The sequence below is a fragment of the Camelus ferus genome, chromosome 16, assembly GCF_009834535.1.
Source record: "Camelus ferus isolate YT-003-E chromosome 16, BCGSAC_Cfer_1.0, whole genome shotgun sequence".
Taxonomy (NCBI): Eukaryota; Metazoa; Chordata; class Mammalia; order Artiodactyla; family Camelidae; genus Camelus; species Camelus ferus.
The window spans coordinates 22,888,995-22,897,745 of NC_045711.1; the positions used below are offsets into that span (position 1 = coordinate 22,888,995).

Consider the following 8,751-nt stretch of genomic DNA (forward strand, 5'->3'; position numbering starts at 1 on the left):
TGGCCTGGAAGGCTGCACTGCAGAGAGAATCAGAGGCCCCCAGCCCTCATCTGAATAGAAACCAGGGCTCCGAATGCTAAAACTGCGTGTTTTCCTCATTAATACCATCACTGCCACTAGTCATAGTAATCATCAGGCCCAGCCTTAGAAAAAGACAGAAAACTCAGACTTCAAAAAACACAACAGAATGCGAGTTCGCTATTTACATTACACAAGATAATGTGTTTCCTCTCTTTCACCTCCCCTCCCCCCAAATCTCAAATCTTTTCATACAGAAAACGCTCTTTGGTATCCAAAATGTACAGGATGATGAAGGTGTAGATGTGAAATGTAAAACACATAAGGACAGGGTCCTCCAGGAGGCCAAGTCTACACAACCACAGGGGGCGCTCTGCACAGTATGATCTTTGTGGATGAGGTCCCCTGATGTTGTGGGAGGGGGGCTGCAGTGCTTCTGAGCTTTAGGGTGCATTGGCACTTGATGCTTTCCTGACCAGTGCTTCAGGTGATACCAACGCCGGTGGGAACCCTGTTCTGGGCACTGTGTCCAATGGTGGAGAGATCATTGCCGACCAGGAAACACTCAGACTTCAAGAGGCTTCCAGTCTGAAAGGGGAACCAGACGTGAAAACCAAGAAGTATCCTAAAAAGGAGTGGGTATAAAAATAAAATGGTATACAGGGTACAGCTGGGGGCCTCCAGGAGGAAGTGACCTACCGTGGTTTCCCAGAAGAGGTGACTCCCGAGATAGGAAACAGCAGGTGTTCCCTCGGCAGGCGTGGGAGAGAGGGGCAGTCTGATGATCAGAAACAGGGAAATGGCCAAACAAGAGGAAAAAAAAACTTCGGGGAACTTTAAGAAGTCTGTGTGTGTCCCCATCGGGCACACCCATGCCGCGCTCATCTTCTAAAAATACCACCTTCGTCACACACACAGCCCTTGCCCATGGGATGCACACTGGTTCCTGGGGTACCTTCCCCTAAGCCAGTTCTAACACTCCTCAGACGGTCACCCTGGTGGAGAGCTCATCTTCTTCAGCGGCCCCACCTGCTCCACCCCACGCCGGGAAACTGACTTCCTCCCACCAAGGTGGTCTCCTCACCTGTCAGCCATATGCTTCACACCTGGGCTCACCTGTGAGCCCATTTCACATTGTGGTCATCCCACAGGCCCCTCGGGCCCTTCCCCCGCTTGGAATTCCACCTCTTCTTTGGAGGTGGCCGGTTTCTTCCAAACTGGACTGTGAACTCTTTGAAGGAAGAAATCACTCTTACTCATTCCTTCGATGATCATTTATTGAATGCCTACAGGCACTGTATCTTCAGCTTTTTTATATTTGTCATAAAATCCAACAGAGTAGGTGGCGCCCGGTGGAAGCCCACCAAATACTTGACCCCCGACTGTACAAAAGAAGAAATCTCTTTAAATAATGGGGTTTCTGAAGCCATTAAAATATTATTATAAGTCACTCACAACTTTTACTTGGGGAAGCAGATAGGCATCTTTTTAAGTACCTTGTGTTGGTATTTACTTCATAAATAGCTCTTTTGTTTTTCTCGAAACTCATCCTAATATGCTATCTTATTCCATCCTTCCTGCATGACTTGGATGTAAGTGAGGCAGCTAAAATGAAATATATTGCACTTCCCAGATGATCAAATTAAGGTGTAAGGGGGATTCAGGTTGGCCTCAAACCACAGAGATGATTAGTGGAAGAAGCAGGCTCAGAACACTGATCACCTGACTTTCAATCCACTGCCCTTTCCACCACTATTTGCATCTGCGTGTCTGAGCCCCCACCATCCAGGACCTCCACTTAACAGCTACTGTAAAGGTTCCCCAAGGGATGCAAATAGTGGCTGGACCTACAGGTGGCTCTCATCAGAGACCAGTCAGCCCTGAGGGACAGTCCAGGGACTGCCATTTCATCCGTCTAGACCATAGATGCTTGCAGAGAACACCAGAAATATCCCACCTTCCAGCGGGCGGGAGCCTCAGATGTTCAGAGTGGACATAGAATTCCCAAGGAAACTCCAGCGAGACCTCTGGCCACCCAATGTGCAGGGTTTTGCTTAAAGCCTCAGAGAAGCCCAATATCACTCTAAACTCTTCCAGAAGCTGAAGGATGGGTGAGTGACCTCTACATCCCTGTCTGTTACAGAATTCTATGAAAAGGAGGCTGGCGGGAAAGAAGCCAGCTCGGGAGGGAGGCAGGCTGGATTCTGAGTGTGGCCCTCCAGCTATTCATTGCCCTTTTCAGTGTCCCTTGGCACCTGGTGAAAGTACGCAAGGGGCTCTGGCAGGAAGGCCACCCAGAAGCTATTCAGAGACCAGCCAGCCTTGCCCAGTGAGGGAGTGGGGACTGTCAATGGCTGTGGAATACTGCCCTACACACTGGGGCTTCCCCACTGGACTCCTCAGGCCATCACTCCAGGGTTTGGCTGAGAACTCAGCCAGGACCCTGACCAGACTCTGGCCAGAGCCCGGGAGTGGAGAGGAAGAGCCCAGGAGAGTAGCCCCCCCCCCTCAACCGCAGGCACCCTGCCAGGCCTCTCCAGTCTAAGACAAGGAGCTGAGAAGGTCAGCCAAGGGGCCCAGCTGCAGCAAGAGACCTCGTGCCCACACCAGGATAAGAACTGCGGAGCTGGTCAGTCCTGAGTGGGGGCGGGGAGGGGCCTCAATCCTGGTGGAATAGACAATGCCCTGGGGCCATCAGGCCGGACTCTGTGGCGGATAGGCTGATCTGGATTTTAGGAGGAGCCAATTAAAAGGGCCAGATGTCCGGTAGAGGCTGCAGCTCCCCCGCCCCACCAAGAGAAAGATGGGGAAAGGCCAGAGATGACTGGAGGACTTCCCGGACGTGCACACGGTGGACACGTTGCCACACGCACAAGCTGCCAACCCATTCTGACCTCAGTCTGCAAATGCGACACACAGCACCATCCCTCGATGTGCACTGTGGACAAGCATTCCACGGGGTGATGTATGATGGTGAATCACCTTAGTCTAGCTTCCCACTGTGAGGATGTAACCGACCAGGATTTCGGGGGAGGGGATGCCAGGGGTCTGAGCTTTCCTCCGAGAGGGAGAAAACTGGCCTGGACTAAGATCGAAAGGTGTTCTTGGCCTCGAGGGCAGGATTCAAGCCACTGAATCAGTCTGCCCAGGACTCTGCTCCCTGGTCTTGGGGGCCCTCCCTGCGGGGCTCACAAGGGTTCTGTGGGAAACAGACAAGGATTGCATGAGAAAACTCTCGGCCTTGGCCTGCCCCTGGCCTGTACACTGAGAATAAGACAGGTTCCCCATCCTCTAGCCCTTTTCAGGGCCCCGACCCTGCAAGAAAAGAGCCCTCACCCACGTGTTTTATTTCACATAATTCCGTGGCCTGCTTCCGGTGCGCCGAGCACTATTCTCAGCAGGCGCAAGGTAGGAACGCATTGAATTCTCCAGCAACTCCATGAGTTAGGTGCTATTTTTGTCCCCATTTTTACAGTGGAGGGGACTGCAGAACAGGAAGGTGATGTGACTTGCCCAAGGTCGCACAGTGAACCAGGAGCAGAGCTGGGTCCGGATCCAGGCAGCGGGCTACAGCATCCCTGCCCACAGCCAGCACCTGCCAGCACCACAGAGGCACTGGGGTGGGCACCGGAGCCTGAGTCTGGCCGAGGGCAGAGTGCCGGCGGCAGGGCAGGAAAGCTGGGCGTGCGTCCGAAATCACTCCTTCCTGGCAAACGGCCTTGGGCGAGTATGTAAGGGTTCTTGCCTTGGTTCCTAGTCTATGCACGGGGATCTCAACCAAACCTGCTCTGTGGGTTGTCGTGAGGTCAAAAACAAGACCACGTCACAGGTTTATGACTATTAGTCGGGTCTCCCTGGGACCAGCAAGATTCAAAATGAGCTCCCACGTTTCACCCCACACCCAACCCCACACCCTCCTGCCATGAGGAAAGTGGAGACGGGCCAGGCGTGGCCATGGTTTCCTGTCCCGGGTGGGAGGAAGATGCCTAGGAAGTGTCCCTTCCTGTCTCCTCCTCGGCCCCTTCCAAGCCTTCGCTTTCTGTGCCTGCTGAGCTTCCTTCTTGTTTTCCTCAACTGTCCTCTGTTTGACATTTGGCGCTGGTGTGAGTTTCCTGGGGCTGTTCTAACAAAGGACTACAAACTAGGGGGTTTAAGACAATAGAGACTGATTTTCTCACAGTCCTGGAGGACAGAGGTCCAAAATCAGGGTGTCAGCCGGACCATGCGCCCTCTGAAGCCTTTTTCTCTTACTTGATTTTATTTTTAATTACTAATTTTTTTTAACGGCGGTACTGGGGATTGAACCCAGGAGCTCTAGCACTGAGCTGTACTCCACCCCCATCTCTGAGGTCTCTGGGGGAGAAGCCTTCCTTGCCTCTTCCCAGCTTTTGGTGATTGCAGGCAATCCTCGGCTTGGAGACGCATCACTCCAGTTTCGGCCTCCGTCTTCACACGGCGGTCTTCCCTGTGTGTCTGTGCCCAAATCTCCCTCTTATACCCAGTCATTGGACTAGGGCCCAAACAAATTCAGTATGACCTCATCTTAACTAACTACCTCTGCAAAGACCCTATCTCCAAATAAGGTCATGTGCACAGACTCCATGTGGACGTGAATTTGGGAAGATGCTATTCAATCCAGTACCACTGGCTGGTCCTGCAGGATCTAAAACGAACAACATTTTTTTTCCCCTTGTATCTTCCAGGAAGAGCCTGAGAAAGGCGTCCTTCTTTGCTCTTGGGCAGAGGAATGAGAGGGATGCCCCTTGCTGCTCTATCAAACATTCCTTGAGCAAAGGACAGGCTGAAAGGCGTTCAGGGATGGAGCCCAGCAGATAGCCTAGCCAAGGGCAGTGCCTCCTGGGGAGGAGGGAGCGTGCGCTTGCTGCCTGCCTGGCGTGGCCTGGTCCTCCACAGACACTGCCTCATTTAGCTGCCGGGACGCTTCCTCCATCTCTCTGGTGGACAGCGTCAGTCTCGCAACCTCGGATGACCCTTCATACAAGAAAGAGCATCCTCCACAAAGCTTATCCTGAGCTTCCCTGGGCAAGAGACAGAGGTGGAGCCTCAGGGCTAGGAACTCTGGCCAGTGCCACAGTTCCTTGGCAATTGTCACCCCGGGAGAAGTCCAGGGGATGCCCAAAGTCCTGGGTGTCTGACGGTGAGGTGGACCTGAGAGCGCGGTAGCCTCCATCCCTCAGATATTCCTGTTGGACCAGACAGCCAGGTTGGGGAGAGCTGGGGATATGAGGTTAAGGGAATTTCACCTGCATCTTTCATCACTGCATCCTTCTCAGTCGTCAGAGAGGGGGCGTGATGAAGAAAGCTCCAGGTGGTCCAGGATAGCTGAAGGGAAAGTCCTCGGGTCGTACTCAAATCCTCCTCAACCAGGCCTGCAGCCCCTTCTCCCTGTCCACCTGGCCCCTCACCCACAACTGGAGACTCTGGACAAACCTCCGTTCCTGAGAGGCTCCCTGGGGTACCCATGTCTGACTTCTGGGGCCTGGGAAAGGGGAGAGGGAGGATGCCAAGAAGGCACGGGGTTATGCCCTTACCTGAACCACAGGAAGGAGACCGCCCTACCCCAGCACACCCGCAGCTGCTCTTCCAGGGACAGGAAGTCAGCTGAGTACCGAGCAAACAGCGCGCCTGGGGGAGGGGCTCAGGCACCTGGCAGTCAGGTGGGTCAGCTCTCCCCTTGCTCGCTGCTCTTCTTCTGGGCCACACTGGTTCCCACACTGAGGAGGCCAGAAGGAGTGGCAATTAGGAGCCTGGGTTTTCATCTCCAGTTCAGTTTGCCTCCTCCAAGTTAGGAGACCAGGGCAGGTCTCTGAATTGCTCCCCATCTGTACAATGGGGACAATAATAGCTCCCACTTCCTAAGGTCATTGATCAGTGAGCAACACCCATGTTGCCCAGGACATAGTGAGCACTGGTGAACACTGGAGGCTCTGACACCACTGCGAAGGGGCTGATCCGTGGACAGACTATTTCTTGCAAATAATCTGACACTTAAGTAGTGCCCTGACCCACTTAGGGGAGAAATGGTGACCTTCCTGGCAGCCACACCTGGCCCACTAACTCTCCCTGGGAAAGCGGTGATGCCGGCCTCCACCTCTCACACACTCCGCGAGCTCTCCCTCCACCAGGGCCCCTCTCTGGCTGGCCTGCCCAACCACAGGACAATCAGGCTTTTAGCCAGGCAGTTACAGTAAGCCAGACCCGCCCTTCCTTACATGGGGTACCACCGTTCCCCGGGCCTAAGCCTCGGCTCCCATAGAGGAGAAGAAGGTGGCATTGGGAGCCCCTTCCCAGCCTGGTACCCTGGGCTGGCTCTTGACCCCATCCCCAGGACATGCTGGTCTTCCCAGCAATTTCCAGGGGCCACTCAGTCCTGGCAACCAACGGGCCCAAGCGGCAGAGGGCAGCTGAAGCAGCCACTAACATTCAGAAGGAGCAGTTGACTCACTTCAACCAGGCTGGGCCCTCTGTTAATACTCTTGGACCTCAGCCTGGGATTCCTGCAGGTTCTGACAGCAAGTTGAACCATCCTCTTGTATAAGGCGGGTTCCAAGGTAACCCTGAGGGGAGAGGAGGAGGAGAGGGGCCTGGACAGGGTGTTGATCCACCTGAAGATATTCCAGGCCTGGGGGACAGGATAGGCTAACTGATCCTGGGCCTGACTGAGGAGGAAGGTGGGGTGGGGGTGGGGGGATGGAAAGTAGGGGAAAAGGACCCCGTCACAAAGCCCAGAGCACATTACATAATTATTCTATTTTAATCACAGCCACCCTGTATGGTAGATATGACTAATCACCAGTTAATAGATGAGGAAACTGAGCCTGGGAGAGGTTAGGGAGGTTAGCAGGTGGGCGGAGGTCGGTGAGGGGTGGTGGCTGCAGGGGCAAATTGTGAGGTCAGGCACCTTCTAAACAGCCTCAGGGTCCATGGTGGATAACAGTGGGGAGCCTGTGCTGGGGCCCCGGGGTCCGAGGTACCCCCTAGGAGGCAAGGGCAGGCACAGAGCCGCCCCAGGCAGCCCTGGTCCAGGACTGCATCTGATCACAACGCCCACAGGAGCGAGGTGCGGGCGCAGGTGGGGGTGTCCCTGGAGGCGGGTGTCTACCGCCCCTTCCCGCGCCTCCGACTCCTCTGCTCAGCCCGGACCGGAACCGTGGTCCGGGAGCGCCTGGGTCCCCCGGCCCGGTGCGTGCCGATGGCAACCGGTCCTCTCCCGGCAGCGTTTAAAGGGGAAGTGTCCGCACACTCACACGCCCGACCGCGCCGCCAGCTGCGAATTCCTCAGCCCTTCCATCAGCGCGCCGGCCCCCGACGGGCTTCCTCGCGGGCAGTGAGGTCAGCGCCCCGCCCCGCCGCCTCGCGGCTGGCCCCGCGCCCGGGATCCCGGCCCCCCCCCCCCCACCCCCGGCCCGGCTGTCCGCCTGCTCCTGGTCCCGGATCCCTGCCGCGCGCCCCGGGTGCCCGCTCCCTGGCGCGCCCCGGAGCTAGGGCGGCCCCTCGCGCCCGCCGCCCGCGGGCCTCCCGGCCGAGCCCTATTTCGGGCGCTGGCGCGGAGAGCCCGGGCAGCCCTGCCGGGAAGGGAAGCTATTCTGGGCCAGGCGGCCTGAGCAGCTGCGGCCCCAGGGCTTCCCGGCAGGGTGCGCGCCCGGGACAGAGGGCACGCTAGGGCAGGGCTCCCCTTCCTCCCCAGCGCCCCACCTTTCTCCCAGGCCGCGCCCAGTTCCCTCTCCCTCTATGACTAGACCCAGGTTCTTCCCTATGCCTGGAACATTCTCTGGTGCCAGGTCACTGCCAGTGTCCAGAGCTTGTGGCCAAGGTGCTCCCTCCACCAGTGCCCTCCATGCAGGTGCTGGTACCTGAGCCCCTCTGCCCTCTGCTCCCATCTCTCTGACTGGGATGGCCTTCCCAGCATCTGGGCTTGCCTGGGCACAGCCGCTGTCTCCGCATGTCCCATTCACCTGCCCTCCCTGACTGTAACCCCTCACCATGTGTCTACATGATACAATGTTGAATCCCCAGTGCCCCCAGCACAGGACGGGTGCCCCCAAATGGTCATTAATGAAAGTTGTTGAACTGTCACATTCAGGACCCAGAACGCCAGCCCCTTGGGGTCTTTTTATATCCTGGCCAACTAATCCTTATGATGTGCCCCTCGGCCCCTTCCTTCACCAAAGGGAATGACCGCTTCCATGGGTGGCCCAGGCTTGGTGGACGAAGCCTTGTGCCTGTGCACACGTGGCCCCGGTCCCCTTGGGTCTACTCTGTAACCTTAGGACCCACTGGTGGACTCATCAGGGCTACACTCTACCGTCTGTGAACCAGGAAAAGAACATCTGTGGTCTATCCCACATCACAGTGTAACGCAAGTCACATCCATTATCTAACCCCAATCCCTCCCTCCAGACCAAAAGGCTTCCCAAAGAGAGTGAGAACGCTCGGGGGAGGGAGCAAGAGAGAAAAGAACATTTCCCCACCCTCTACTAGGTGTTTTAAATACGTCACACGCCCCTCAAACCTCAGTGTCAGAACAAACCTCTTGGATCTTGTTAAAATGTGGAGACCCTGAGATGCTCTGTTTCTAACTAACCCAGGTGGTCTCCATCCTGTCAACACCCCACTGCGTTAGAAGGAGGGAGGGTAAATTTATACAATGGAATACTACTCGGCCATAAAAAATAATAAAATAATGCCATTTGCAGCAACATGAATGGACCT

General features: G+C 55.8%; 1 long non-coding RNA gene across 1 annotated transcript; it reads right to left on the reverse strand.

The window, feature by feature from the left end:
* Positions 1-313: 313 nt before the first annotated feature.
* On the reverse strand, positions 314-7,755 carry LOC116656714. Its single transcript, XR_004311610.1, has 4 exons — positions 7,287-7,755; positions 6,485-6,596; positions 718-5,753; positions 314-606 (listed from the first exon to the last, which is right to left on the reverse strand). It is a non-coding gene; the product is annotated as an uncharacterized LOC116656714 (long non-coding RNA).
* Positions 7,756-8,751: the final 996 nt, after the last annotated feature.